This window comes from Chironomus tepperi, unplaced genomic scaffold (assembly GCF_022539635.2).
Source record: "Chironomus tepperi strain 1889 unplaced genomic scaffold, CSIRO-AGI_Ctep_v1 contig_128, whole genome shotgun sequence".
Classification (NCBI taxonomy): domain Eukaryota; kingdom Metazoa; phylum Arthropoda; class Insecta; order Diptera; family Chironomidae; genus Chironomus; species Chironomus tepperi.
The window spans coordinates 1176266-1189621 of record NW_027226250.1 but is presented as its reverse complement, the minus strand read 5'-3'; positions in this window follow the sequence as shown (position 1 = coordinate 1189621).

The following is a 13356-nucleotide window of genomic DNA, read 5'->3' as shown; positions in this document are numbered from 1 at the left end:
TCTAAGTTCAAAGAATTTTGTTAATTTTTACTGAAAAATTTACCTTATTTATGTGTACAAGATTCGTAAAATTGTGATACAAGACCTCCTTTAGATGACGTATGAAGCTGCGTCTATCGTTAACTACTTTATTTATGGTTTTTCACGGTTAAAAACAGGAACAGCACACTGAAGACGAAACACAAGAAAACTGATTTACACCACCAGAAAATTGAAGTTCAAAAAACAGATATTTTTTCCTACAAATTTTCAAATTTGAAATTTACGTTAATTTGTAATTTTGCTCATAAAAAAAGATATTTTCGCTTTAACTCACAATATCAATTGGGAAATCTTTAAAGAACCAACAACATTGTAGACGCTATGACAATTTTATGCAAAATGTACCTGTTTTCAGATACGAATCCTGTCGAAACTTGATTTTATTTCAAGTCCATACTAGTAAAAAACTTGAAAAATTTACATTTCTTAATATTTTAATAAAAAATTAAATTACTTCCACGTATATGCTATCAAGAATGGTCTAAGAATTCGGACGAATGTTCATGAATTGGAGCAAAGGATTTATTCAGAATAATCAATACCGTATAAAATTGAGGCTGAATAGAATTGTTATAAACAGCATGACACTCATAGTCGATGGATGTTTTGAGCTGCTCATAAAATGATTTATAGACTCAGAAAATATACAAAACCCAAATAACCAATATCTAATTGAGTTTTTTTGCCATTCATGCAAATTTATGAGTACCAAAAAACCAAAACACAGAATATCAAGAAGAATTGTGTGCTACCCTACATAAGAATACAGCTATATTCTATAGAAAATGTCAAAAGGATGTGCTTATCCATTAGTCTTGATTATCATAAAATCCTTTTGAATTTGGGTGATGTGAACACACGAAAACAAATGGTTTTCATCGTTAGTGTTACTGCATAATTAAAGTAAGTTCAACAAACCGAAAAGTGTGTCAGTTTGGCACGCGATATTAAAGGAACTGAATCGTACAATTTGATGATGGTTAGAGTAAATACAAGATTATTGAAAATTGCGAGAAATCATACGAATCATGCTATTGTTTTAATTTATTGTAAGTGCTTTGAAATTGTTATCGATAAGCATAAGTTCCAAATTTTATTTAATAAATTAAGCACATAGAATAACTTTAGAGTAGGAACAAATAAAGAAGGCTTTTTCTTAAGCTTCGTCTATTTCGAGTCTTATCTCCTAAAAGCGGTGAAGAGTTCTTCCATTTCGGTAGCTCGATTTCCCAACGTCCCTCTGGTTATAGTCTCTGATTAAGAATCTAAGAAGCTTCCAGAGCTTTAATCTTCTTTTTACCAACTGAGTAGCCCAGAGAAGCCTTCCAAGTGTTGACAGAATATCTATTTTTAAATTTATGGGAATTTATGTAACTAAAGGTCAGTTATGTTTAATTAAGAATTCGTTATCTTTTCTGAAGGACATCATATTTTTTTATTGAATTGACTTCCTTATAATGTAATTTCATTCTTAAATATGTAGGAGCTTTATACAGAATTCATTTGCATTTATTTTCATGTAAAGTTCATGTTTTAGGGTTTCATCAAATATATCAGTGGTGTGCAACATTTTATGTGTCGCGACACACCTCGATTGTCATAGAAAATTTTCGCGTCGCGAACACATCATGTTATATTGAGCATACCGATAAAGTACATCTGTTTTGGAAGGACCATGCTACATGACCCAGTATGGGATTATCATGTTTAAATTTCTCGAAAAAGCTATGACACAGCAGTGACAATTTTATTTGGGTTTAAAACCTCTTAACACACCGTCACACCAGTGTGCCACACACACAGTTAACAATTATCACTGCGACATATACTTATTACGCATTACGTATTACGTCTCATATTCATTTTACAAGGAAATGTTTAACCTTCATTTTTAAAAAAATCCTATAATGGTTTCAATTTAAAATTATGTCAGTTGTTTATAAAGCCTTCATGTCATGAACTTTTATTTAGCTATCAATGTCTGTTTACAAATAAAAACACTATGACATGATGTTAATAAACGTGACAGTTACTCTGTTAATTTAATCCTTTAGTCAGAATTGAGCATTGTTTAAGGAATTGAATCAATATAGCATGAACAAGGGTCGACAGCCGATTCCTATATCCACGAAAAATGCGTTTTATATCCATATTTCTATTTAGCATTCAGACAATTTTTTTCTACGATTTAATTTCATATGAAGTACTACAAATTCCTATTGATCAGTTCTTTTATTAACCAAAATTATAAATGGCATTGGAATTGAAAACAAAAATGTAGAATTTATGTCTTGAGAAAAAGGCAATAAACAGCGTAATATTTTTGGGGTCAAAAACTTTGAAGAATTTTTTGAATCGCTTAAAAATTAAAGCTAAAATTGGAAGTACATCAACAAAGATTCTACAGCTATCAAAGGTGAATGTGAATTGGGATTTGATAAAAAGTAGGCCAGACTTTAACAAAAGTTATGAGATCAGTTGAAAAGAGACATCGGCAGGTTATTATATTCCCAAAATGCGTTGACATAAGGCTTGACATTTATAGCACACAAAAAATTCAATTTCGTGAAGACTGTATGTGTCTTATGCATTATAAACCATGACCTCAATCTACTGTCATCAAGAATATTGTAAACTGACCTTATTTTTATGGCTGTATGAATTGGAATTTTCATATTTAAGTCGCAATTGACTTTAAATCCTATTGTTGACATTCGAAATTGAGATAATATTTTAGAATCTCAATTGCAATAGCTGGATTTGAATTCTAAGTTAGATCCAGTTGAATAGAAGTGTTGTGGCCTTGATGATGAAATTGCTTTTTAGTAGTTAATAATAAACAAAATACCTAGAATCGCAATATAATGTCTATAAAAAAGGAAGAAACTAAAAGCAAATGTCAATCACTTGGATATAATTCATACAATTGATTAACGCCTTTAGATTATGCAACGGAAATAACTCTTAATGTTTTTAAATCTAATGTTTTGTGTTATTTTTAAAATTCAATGTTTTTTATTTAAAACATGCAGAATTTCCATACGAAAGCTTTCTAAAACAAACAGGATATTATAAATATTCCGCGCTAGAATTCTAACGATTTGATTCACGTAGTAAAAATATTAAATAATAGAAGAAAAGTTGTGAAAAGACGAAAAGACGAAAGCAAATCATGCTTTAAACTAGTTTAATTAACATAATTAGTATTCTGTTTGTGAAAAAAATTATTTTCCGTTGAAATTTTGAAAAAAATGGAACGTTATTTGCGGCTAAGCCCAATATCTAAATATAATACAGGATAATCGGTATCAGAGTGCTGAAATAAGACACAATTGACGTCTTTATGGTATATAGATATTCCGCGATCTGGATTACCTGCTGAATGATATTTGTTCCATACCTATTTTTTAATGCTACTAAATACGTCATCCGAAAATCAATCAAATCCAATAATTGCCTTCCTGAAGCTTCTAGATATATTGATGAGAGGGAAAATACAAAAGCAGCACGACACAATATAAAGTTTTGTTATTTCCCTTCCTTTTATTTCGCCATCTGATGCACAATGTACAATTGAAGGCACAGAATACAATTGAAAACAAGATTTCTTTTCTCTTTTTTAATGTAAAATTTTAAAGTGGAACTGGCAACAGAGTCATCTGTTCATGTATTATCTATGAAAATGACATATATTCTATCTACCATTCAGTTCCATTCATTCCTGTTCAAAAAAACTTTTTTTTATGTATGTTTTTTTTCTTCATTCAGGAACACATAATGAACTATGACATATTTTGATGGAACTTGTTCATTTTACAAAGAGCAATAATGATTAATTCTGTTGTTTGTTCCTTTTCTTTTAGGAAATCCTTTCATGTGTGAATTTCTCTTTATGATTACTATGATGTTTTGAAATTTTATGAATGGTGGAAAAATTCTTTTTCTCGTTGTTACACATGTCATGTTTCATTAGTTAAACTACAGCTGTCCAATGTGATCTTTAACCTTTACTAGAGCGCAAATGATGAAATGTTTACACCATTTTGCAGTGAGCGTTAGAGGTTGATGACATGAAACAATAATATTGATGTACAATGCAATTTCAACAAGAATTTCACCATATTATGTGGTGTAACGTTCATTTAAGATTTGAATAATATTTATTGTGCATAGTTGGAAGCCCTTTTAAAATTAAAAATCATTCTAGTTTTAAACTCCGAATAATAAACATCAATTAAGATTTATCTGCATTTTTAATGGTTTTAAGGTGGCTCTTTTTCTGGCAATCATCTTTTAATTGTCCATTTGCAAGTCTACAGATACTAAAACGATTCTATTGCAATTACTGCACAACTTATATTTACCAATTTCTCTTAATGATCAATTTTGATCAATGTATTACTTTAGATGGCGATTGTAACTGACTCTCCCACTGGCAATTTCCAATATTAAGTCCAATACCAATTTAATTGCCTCCTAAACATTTAAAGCAATATTGACATTATTCCTTAACCTTTTCTTCAAGGATAAAACTTGAGGGAAGAAAATAAATTGTTCAGGGTTGAATAGATAGCTTCTTCAAATTATTTTTCTTTCCTCTTAGCTAACAATCCAAGTACAATTGTTAGTTTAATCCATTACCAGCAAAAAGTTTCCGATGAAAAACTCAAAAGTCAACAGAATCTAAATGAGCTATTACTTTTCATTTTTCAATAAACTTCCTTGAACCATGGATGTGTAAATTTACTACAAATTGCATGAAAAATGGGAAATTTGTCTTTAAATTGTCGTCATTTGTTGTAATTACACCGATTCATACAGTAAATGATAATAAATTTAAATTTCTTTGGCGCATCTTTGCATGTTAAGTTTTTCATGAAATGTTTTCATTCATCTGTAAAGCGTTGAATGGCCTTGAAAGAATTTGTAATTTACTTCTTCTAGACATTTTCTATAAGATTTCGATTGATTTAATAGTTCTTATGAAGTGCTAGTTTTTTGATCTCATACTTCTGAGTAATCAGAACGTTTATATGAAATCATCTGCATTATGAACTATGAATATGTGTTGATAGGGAGCCGTGTAATTAAGTCCCGGGATACAGTAAACTTAGAATTAAGTGGCAGTCAATTGGAAAATGTTGTCGTCAAGTGTTTGGTACATGATTTTATGGCATGATGTCTCATGTCCGAACAACCTAATGCAGTAGCCACGGTGCTGCTTCGTCGTCAGGGTGTCGCTATGACTTCATGTTGACTGTAAGAAGTGAAGGTTCTTTAACGGTTACGTGATGGATGATATCATTTAATTGTTTCTTGCTCCTTGAGGAATTCGTAAAAGTCGAGACATTTTAAGCAACTTTAGATTCTCAAGATCTAGATCTAGTCAACGTCGAGACATCCAGAAAATGTAAATGTAAACTTTTACATATGTTCTTGTCTAAAGATCACCACTTTTAAATGAATATTTTATTCAAATAGCTCCATAAATCTATAAGAACGACCTTCAATAAATCAATTCTATCCTGATACAATTTATAAGTTAATTAAACTCATTTAATACCATAAATACAATCCAACGCATTAAGATGATGACGATTAACTTTTAAAAGTATAAAATAGTTACCTATAAAAAATATGTCGCAATATTTATCCACAATTCCATCTCACTCCTTTAGTTAAATATAAAACAAATTAGGTATACAGTAATGATCGTGATGATAAATTTATTTGCTCTGCAAAATTATTAATTTCCTTTACTATTACGCTTCAAAAATCATTTTTCATATCATCGATTTCAGCGCATACATAGAAAGTGGACTAGAAAATAAATTTATATAAAAAAAAACTTTTTTAAAGTACACGCTTTTATTCAAGAGTGAACTAAAAAGAAGAAAATAATTTTTTTCCGGACACACAAATATAAAACAAAATTTTTAACTAAAAATAAAAGCGTGGGGCGCTCATAATAGACATAATGTTATACATTCTTAGTTACTAGGACATAGTTTTGAAATTGTATAAATGTCAGCGTTTACCATTTACAGTAGTCGAATATCCTAGCAGACAATGAATATTCTCATTTTAATGAGCGTGCTTATATGTATACTCAATTAATATAACTCAACTATATGAGCATACTCATGAGCATGCTCCTTATCTGTTCGGGATACTTGCTTACAATTTCCTAATTCTTTTTGTGAACTAATTTAACTTTTCTTTTTCTAGTGCTAAAATAGAATCTTATCAATTTAAATATTAATACCTATTAGAGTAAATCTGCTTGTTATACCTTGTTGAGCAGTTGGCTTGAATGTCCAAGTAACTAAGAATGTATAACATTATGTCTATTATGAGCGCCCCACGCTTTTATTTTTAGTTAAAAATTTTGTTTTATATTTGTGTGTCCGGAAAAAATTATTTTCTTCTTTTTAGTTCACTCTTGAATAAAAGCGTGTACTTTTAAAAAAAAGTTTTTTTTTTATATAAATTTATTTTATCCTTTTTAGTCATATCAAGTAATAGATTTTTCGACCCATGTGTATTCAATTCGTTTAAGTAAATACTTAAAATATTTCGGTGACGGTTCACTTCGCTTCGCTTCGTTCGTCCGACTGTGCATAGATCACAGTAGTGTCGGACTCCACTTCGCTTCGCTTCGTTCGTCCGACTGTGTATAGATCACAGTAGTGTCGGACTCCACTTCGCTTCGCTTCGTTCGTCCGACTGTGCATAGATCACAGTAGTGTCGGACTCCACTTCGCTTCGCTTCGTTCGTCCGACTGTGCATAGATCACAGTAGTGTCGGACTCCACTTCGCTTCGCTTCGTTCGTCCGACTGTGTATAGATCACAGTAGTGCCGGACTCCACTTCGCTTCGCTTCGTTCGTCCGACTGTGTATAGATCACAGTAGTGTCGGACTCCACTTCGCTTCGCTTCGTTCGTCCGACTGTTATTAGGTCACAGTAGTGTCGGACTCCACTTCGCTTCGCTTCGTTCGTCCGACTGTGTATAGATCACAGTAGTGTCGGACTCCACTTCGCTCCGCTTCGTTCCTCCGACTGTTATTAGGTCACAGTAGTGTCGGACTCCACTTCGCTTCGCTTCGTTCGTCCGACTGTGCATAGATCACAGTAGTGTCGGACTCCACTTCGCTTCGCTTCGTTCGTCCGACTGTGCATAGATCACAGTAGTGCCGGACTCCACTTCGCTTCGCTTCGTTCGTCCGACTGTGTATAGATCACAGTAATGTCGAACTCCACTTCGCTTCGCTTCGTTCGTCCGACTGTGTATAGATCACAGTAGTGCCAGACTCGTTCGTCCGACTGTTATTAGGTCACAGTAGTATCGGACTCCACTTCGCTTCGCTTCGTTCGTCCGACTGTTATTAGGTCACAGTGGTATCGGACTCCACTTCGCTTCGCTTCGTTCGTCCGACTGTGTATAGATCACAGTAATGTCGAACTCCACTTCGCTTCGCTTCGTTCGTCCGACTGTGCATAGATCACAGTAGTGTCGGACTCCACTTCGCTTCGCTTCGTTCGTCCGACTGTGTATAGATCACAGTAGTGTCGGACTCCACTTCGCTTCGCTTCGTTCGTCCGACTGTGTATAGATCACAGTAGTGTCGGACAGCTTCGCTTCGTTCGTCCGACTGTGCATAGATCACAGTAGTGTCGGACTCCACTTCGCTTCGCTTCGTTCGTCCGACTGTGTATAGATCACAGTAGTGTCGGACTCCACTTCGCTTCGCTTCGTTCGTCCGACTGTGTATAGATCACAGTAGTGCCGGACTCCACTTCGCTTCGCTTCGTTCGTCCGACTGTTATTAGGTCACAGTAGTGTCGGACTCCACTTCGCTTCGCTTCGTTCGTCCGACTGTGTATAGATCACAGTAGTGTCGGACTCCACTTCGCTTCGCTTCGTTCGTCCGACTGTGCATAGATCACAGTAGTGTCGGACTCCACTTCGCTTCGCTTCGTTCGTCCGACTGTGTATAGATCACAGTAGTGTCGGACTCCACTTCGCTTCGCTTCGTTCGTCCGACTGTGTATAGATCACAGTAGTGTCGGACTCCACTTCGCTTCGCTTCGTTCGTCCGACTGTGTATAGATCACAGTAGTGTCGGACTCCACTTCGCTTCGCTTCGTTCGTCCGACTGTGCATAGATCACAGTAGTGTCGGACTCCACTTCGCTTCGCTTCGTTCGTCCGACTGTGCATAGATCACAGTAGTGTCGGACTCCACTTCGCTTCGCTTCGTTCGTCCGACTGTGCATAGATCACAGTAGTGTCGGACTCCACTTCGCTTCGCTTCGTTCGTCCGACTGTGCATAGATCACAGTAGTGTCGGACTCCACTTCGCTTCGCTTCGTTCGTCCGACTGTGTATAGATCACAGTAGTGTCGGACTCCACTTCGCTTCGCTTCGTTCGTCCGACTGTGTATAGATCACAGTAGTGTCGGACTCCACTTCGCTTCGCTTCGTTCGTCCGACTGTGTATAGATCACAGTAGTGTCGGACTCCACTTCGCTTCGCTTCGTTCGTCCGACTGTGCATAGATCACAGTAGTGTCGGACTCCACTTCGCTTCGCTTCGTTCGTCCGACTGTGTATAGATCACAGTAGTGTCGGACTCCACTTCGCTTCGCTTCGTTCGTCCGACTGTGCATAGATCACAGTAGTGTCGGACTCCACTTCGCTTCGCTTCGTTCGTCCGACTGTGTATAGATCACAGTAGTGTCGGACTCCACTTCGCTTCGCTTCGTTCGTCCGACTGTGCATAGATCACAGTAGTGTCGGACTCCACTTCGCTTCGCTTCGTTCGTCCGACTGTGCATAGATCACAGTAGTGTCGGACTCCACTTCGCTTCGCTTCGTTCGTCCGACTGTGCATAGATCACAGTAGTGCCGGACTCCACTTCGCTTCGCTTCGTTCGTCCGACTGTGCATAGATCACAGTAGTGTCGGACTCCACTTCGCTTCGCTTCGTTCGTCCGACTGTGTATAGATCACAGTAGTGTCGGACTCCACTTCGCTTCGCTTCGTTCGTCCGACTGTGTATAGATCACAGTAATGTCGAACTCCACTTCGCTTCGCTTCGTTCGTCCGACTGTGCATAGATCACAGTAGTGTCGGACTCCACTTCGCTTCGCTTCGTTCGTCCGACTGTGCATAGATCACAGTAGTATCGGACTCCACTTCGCTTCGCTTCGTTCGTCCGACTGTGCATAGATCACAGTAGTATCGGACTCCACTTCGCTTCGCTTCGTTCGTCCGACTGTGTATAGATCACAGTAATGTCGAACTCCACTTCGCTTCGCTTCGTTCGTCCGACTGTGCATAGATCACAGTAGTGTCGGACTCCACTTCGCTTCGCTTCGTTCGTCCGACTGTGCATAGATCACAGTAGTGTCGGACTCCACTTCGCTTCGCTTCGTTCGTCCGACTGTGCATAGATCACAGTAGTGTCGGACTCCACTTCGCTTCGCTTCGTTCGTCCGACTGTGCATAGATCACAGTAGTGCCGGACTCCACTTCGCTTCGCTTCGTTCGTCCGACTGTGCATAGATCACAGTAGTGTCGGACTCCACTTCGCTTCGCTTCGTTCGTCCGACTGTGCATAGATCACAGTAGTGTCGGACTCCACTTCGCTTCGCTTCGTTCGTCCGACTGTGCATAGATCACAGTAGTGTCGGACTCCACTTCGCTTCGCTTCGTTCGTCCGACTGTGTATAGATCACAGTAGTGTCGGACTCCACTTCGCTTCGCTTCGTTCGTCCGACTGTGCATAGATCACAGTAGTGTCGGACTCCACTTCGCTTCGCTTCGTTCGTCCGACTGTGCATAGATCACAGTAGTGTCGGACTCCACTTCGCTTCGCTTCGTTCGTCCGACTGTGCATAGATCACAGTAGTGCCGGACTCCACTTCGCTTCGCTTCGTTCGTCCGACTGTGTATAGATCACAGTAATGTCGAACTCCACTTCGCTTCGCTTCGTTCGTCCGACTGTGCATAGATCACAGTAGTGTCGGACTCCACTTCGCTTCGCTTCGTTCGTCCGACTGTGCATAGATCACAGTAGTGTCGGACTCCACTTCGCTTCGCTTCGTTCGTCCGACTGTGCATAGATCACAGTAGTGTCGGACTCCACTTCGCTTCGCTTCGTTCGTCCGACTGTGCATAGATCACAGTAGTGTCGGACTCCACTTCGCTTCGCTTCGTTCGTCCGACTGTGCATAGATCACAGTAGTGCCAGACTCCACTTCGCTTCGCTTCGTTCGTCCGACTGCGTATAGATCACAGTAGTATCGGACTCCACTTCGCTTCGCTTCGTTCGTCCGACTGTGCATAGATCACAGTAGTGCCGGACTCCACTTCGCTTCGCTTCGTTCGTCCGACTGTGTATAGATCACAGTAGTGCCGGACTCCACTTCGCTTCGCTTCGTTCGTCCGACTGCGTATAGATCACAGTAATGTCGAACTCCACTTCGCTTCGCTTCGTTCGTCCGACTGTGTATAGATCACAGTAATGTCGAACTCCACTTCGCTTCGCTTCGTTCGTCCGACTGTGCATAGATCACAGTAGTGTCGGACTCCATTTCGCTTCGCTTCATTCGTCCTACTGTGCATAGTTCACAGTAGTATCGGACTCCACTTCGCTTCGCTTCGTTCGTCCGACTGTGTATAGATCACAGTAATGTCGAACTCCACTTCGCTTCGCTTCGTTCGTCCGACTGTGTATAGATCACAGTAATGTCGAACTCCACTTCGCTTCGCTTCGTTCGTCCGACTGTGTATAGATCACAGTAATGTCGAACTCCACTTCACTTCGCTTCGTTCGTTCGACTGTGTATAGATCACAGATTGGGAAGATCCAGTAACATCCAGTACCATATTTGTACAGTTTAGGAAGATCCAGTAACATCCAGCACGATATTTGTACAGTTTAGGAAGATCCAGTAACATCCAGAACCATATTTATACAATATAGCAAGATCCAGTAACATCCAGCACCATATTTGTGCAGAATAGTAAGATCCAGTAACATCCAGCACCATATTTGTGCAGTATAGTAAGATCCAGTAACATCCAGCACCGTATTTATGCAGTATAGTAATATCCAGTAACATCCAGCACCATATTTATACAGTTTAGGAAGATCCAGTAACATCCAGAACCATATTTGTACAGTATATTAAGATCCAGTAACATCCAGCACCGTATTTATGCAGTATAGTAAGATCCAGTAACATCCAGCACCGTATTTATACAGTTTAGGAAGATCCAGTAACATCCAGAACCATATTTATACAGTTTAGGAAGATCCAGTAACATCCAGAACCATATTTATGCAATATAGCAAGATCCAGTAACATCCAGCACCATATTTATACAGTATAGTAAGATCCAGCAACATCCAGAACCATATTTATACAGTATAGGAAAATCCAGTAACATCCAGAACCGTATTTATACAGTTTAGGAAGATTCAGGAACATCCAGAACCATATTTATGCAATATAGCAAGATCCAGTAACATCCAGAACCAAATTTATGCAATATAGGAAGATCCAGTAACATCCAGAACCATATTTATACAGTTTAGGAAGATCCAGTAACATCCAGAACCATATTTATGCAATATAGCAAGATCCAGTAACATCCAGCACCATATTTATACAGTATATCAAGATCCAGAAACATCCAGAACCATATTTGAAATTTCATTTTAATTTAACGGTTGTTTGAGATTCAAACTTTAACGGTTTTTTGAAATTTAAATATTCCATGAGAAAAATACTTATCTTTATTTTTTCTCTTCCAAAAATACTTTAAACAAATAGTACATTTAATATAATTAATAGTTGGTATTATTAATGAATGCAGAATAAATCATATAAACTGGATTCCAGTTCTATTAATGGTCTAATTCATGTACATTGTGAATATACTTAATTGACTTCGGATTTTTTTCCCATCTCAAATAATATTTAATTAATTATAGCATAATTAAGAACTCTTGAGATTTCAAAATGCCTAAATATTGTATTGTCATCGGGAATACACATGTAGAAAAATTTTGAGCTCAATAGGAGCAACAGAAGTGGTCGAAAAATCGATTCCAAGATTTGACGCATACAAACAGAGTGACTTAAATAAAAGCGTGTAAAATGTTTGATTTTAGCGGAAAAAATGATGCTTATTAATTTCACTTTGACGTTGTCTAATTCTTAGTTCCCATCTTTAAACTGCTATACTTAAGAAGTCGAAGTAAACTTCCGATAAATCACTTGGACGGTGATGGAAATTCGAATCCGTGAATTCAAATTCAACACTGATTTTCGTGACCTGCATCTTGCTAAGTGAACTATCAAGGGACTTTTGCTTCTTTAGCTCCGTCTTATCGAGTTGCTGGTTTGTTCTGGTAGCTTAAAACTATCTCTAAATGCTTTAATTTATATTTTTCTTCAAATTTTTCAGTATATTTACAAAACTTTAAAAATTTCAATTCGTCAAAGATTTGATTTTCATTTGGCCGTTATTTTTTGAATATAAATTGACCGTTGTTTTCATACTTAGGTACTGCTCGCTGGGTAAAAATGCGCTTGAGTCACACAATAAAACGTGGAATTTCCACATGATTTTTTCAAAATTTTCTTAATACTGGATCGCGTTTCAGGCGCCAAATTTTCGCTGCTCTATAATCGCAATTTATTCAACCACAGAAAAATAAATTCTTTCATCGTGTTTTCATCTCTTTTCCAATTTTTTTTATTATTAATTTGACAAAATATAAACAGAAAAATTGTATTTAGTGTAAGTAGAACATGTCTCATCGGACGTATTCACACCTTTTATTAATAATTTTTTGTCGTCTTTGTAAATTTTAAAATAAATTAATTAATTAAAACAAACAATTGTGAAATTTATTATGTGAAAAATCTTATGATTACGATGTAAAGGAATTCATATAAAATATATTTGGCTCCATACTTCTTTGTTTCGCAACGTGTTTTGAGTAAAAAATCAACTTGTTATAAAGAATATTTGAAATTTTCAGATCAAAACATCAATTCTCCGTTGATACTTTTCTACTTCTTTTTCTACATTGTTTCGAAATCATTTTCGCTTTGCATACTACATATGACTAATGATTCAAATATTTTTTGAGGAATTCTTCTCGTTGTGTGATGAAATATAAAATTTGTGTGATTTTTAGTGAATCTTTCGAAGATGCAGGGTTAGTCATTGGCGTCCTGTTGACTTTTGAATATTTATTTACATATTTAAAGGAAGGTGTGATGAGCGAGCA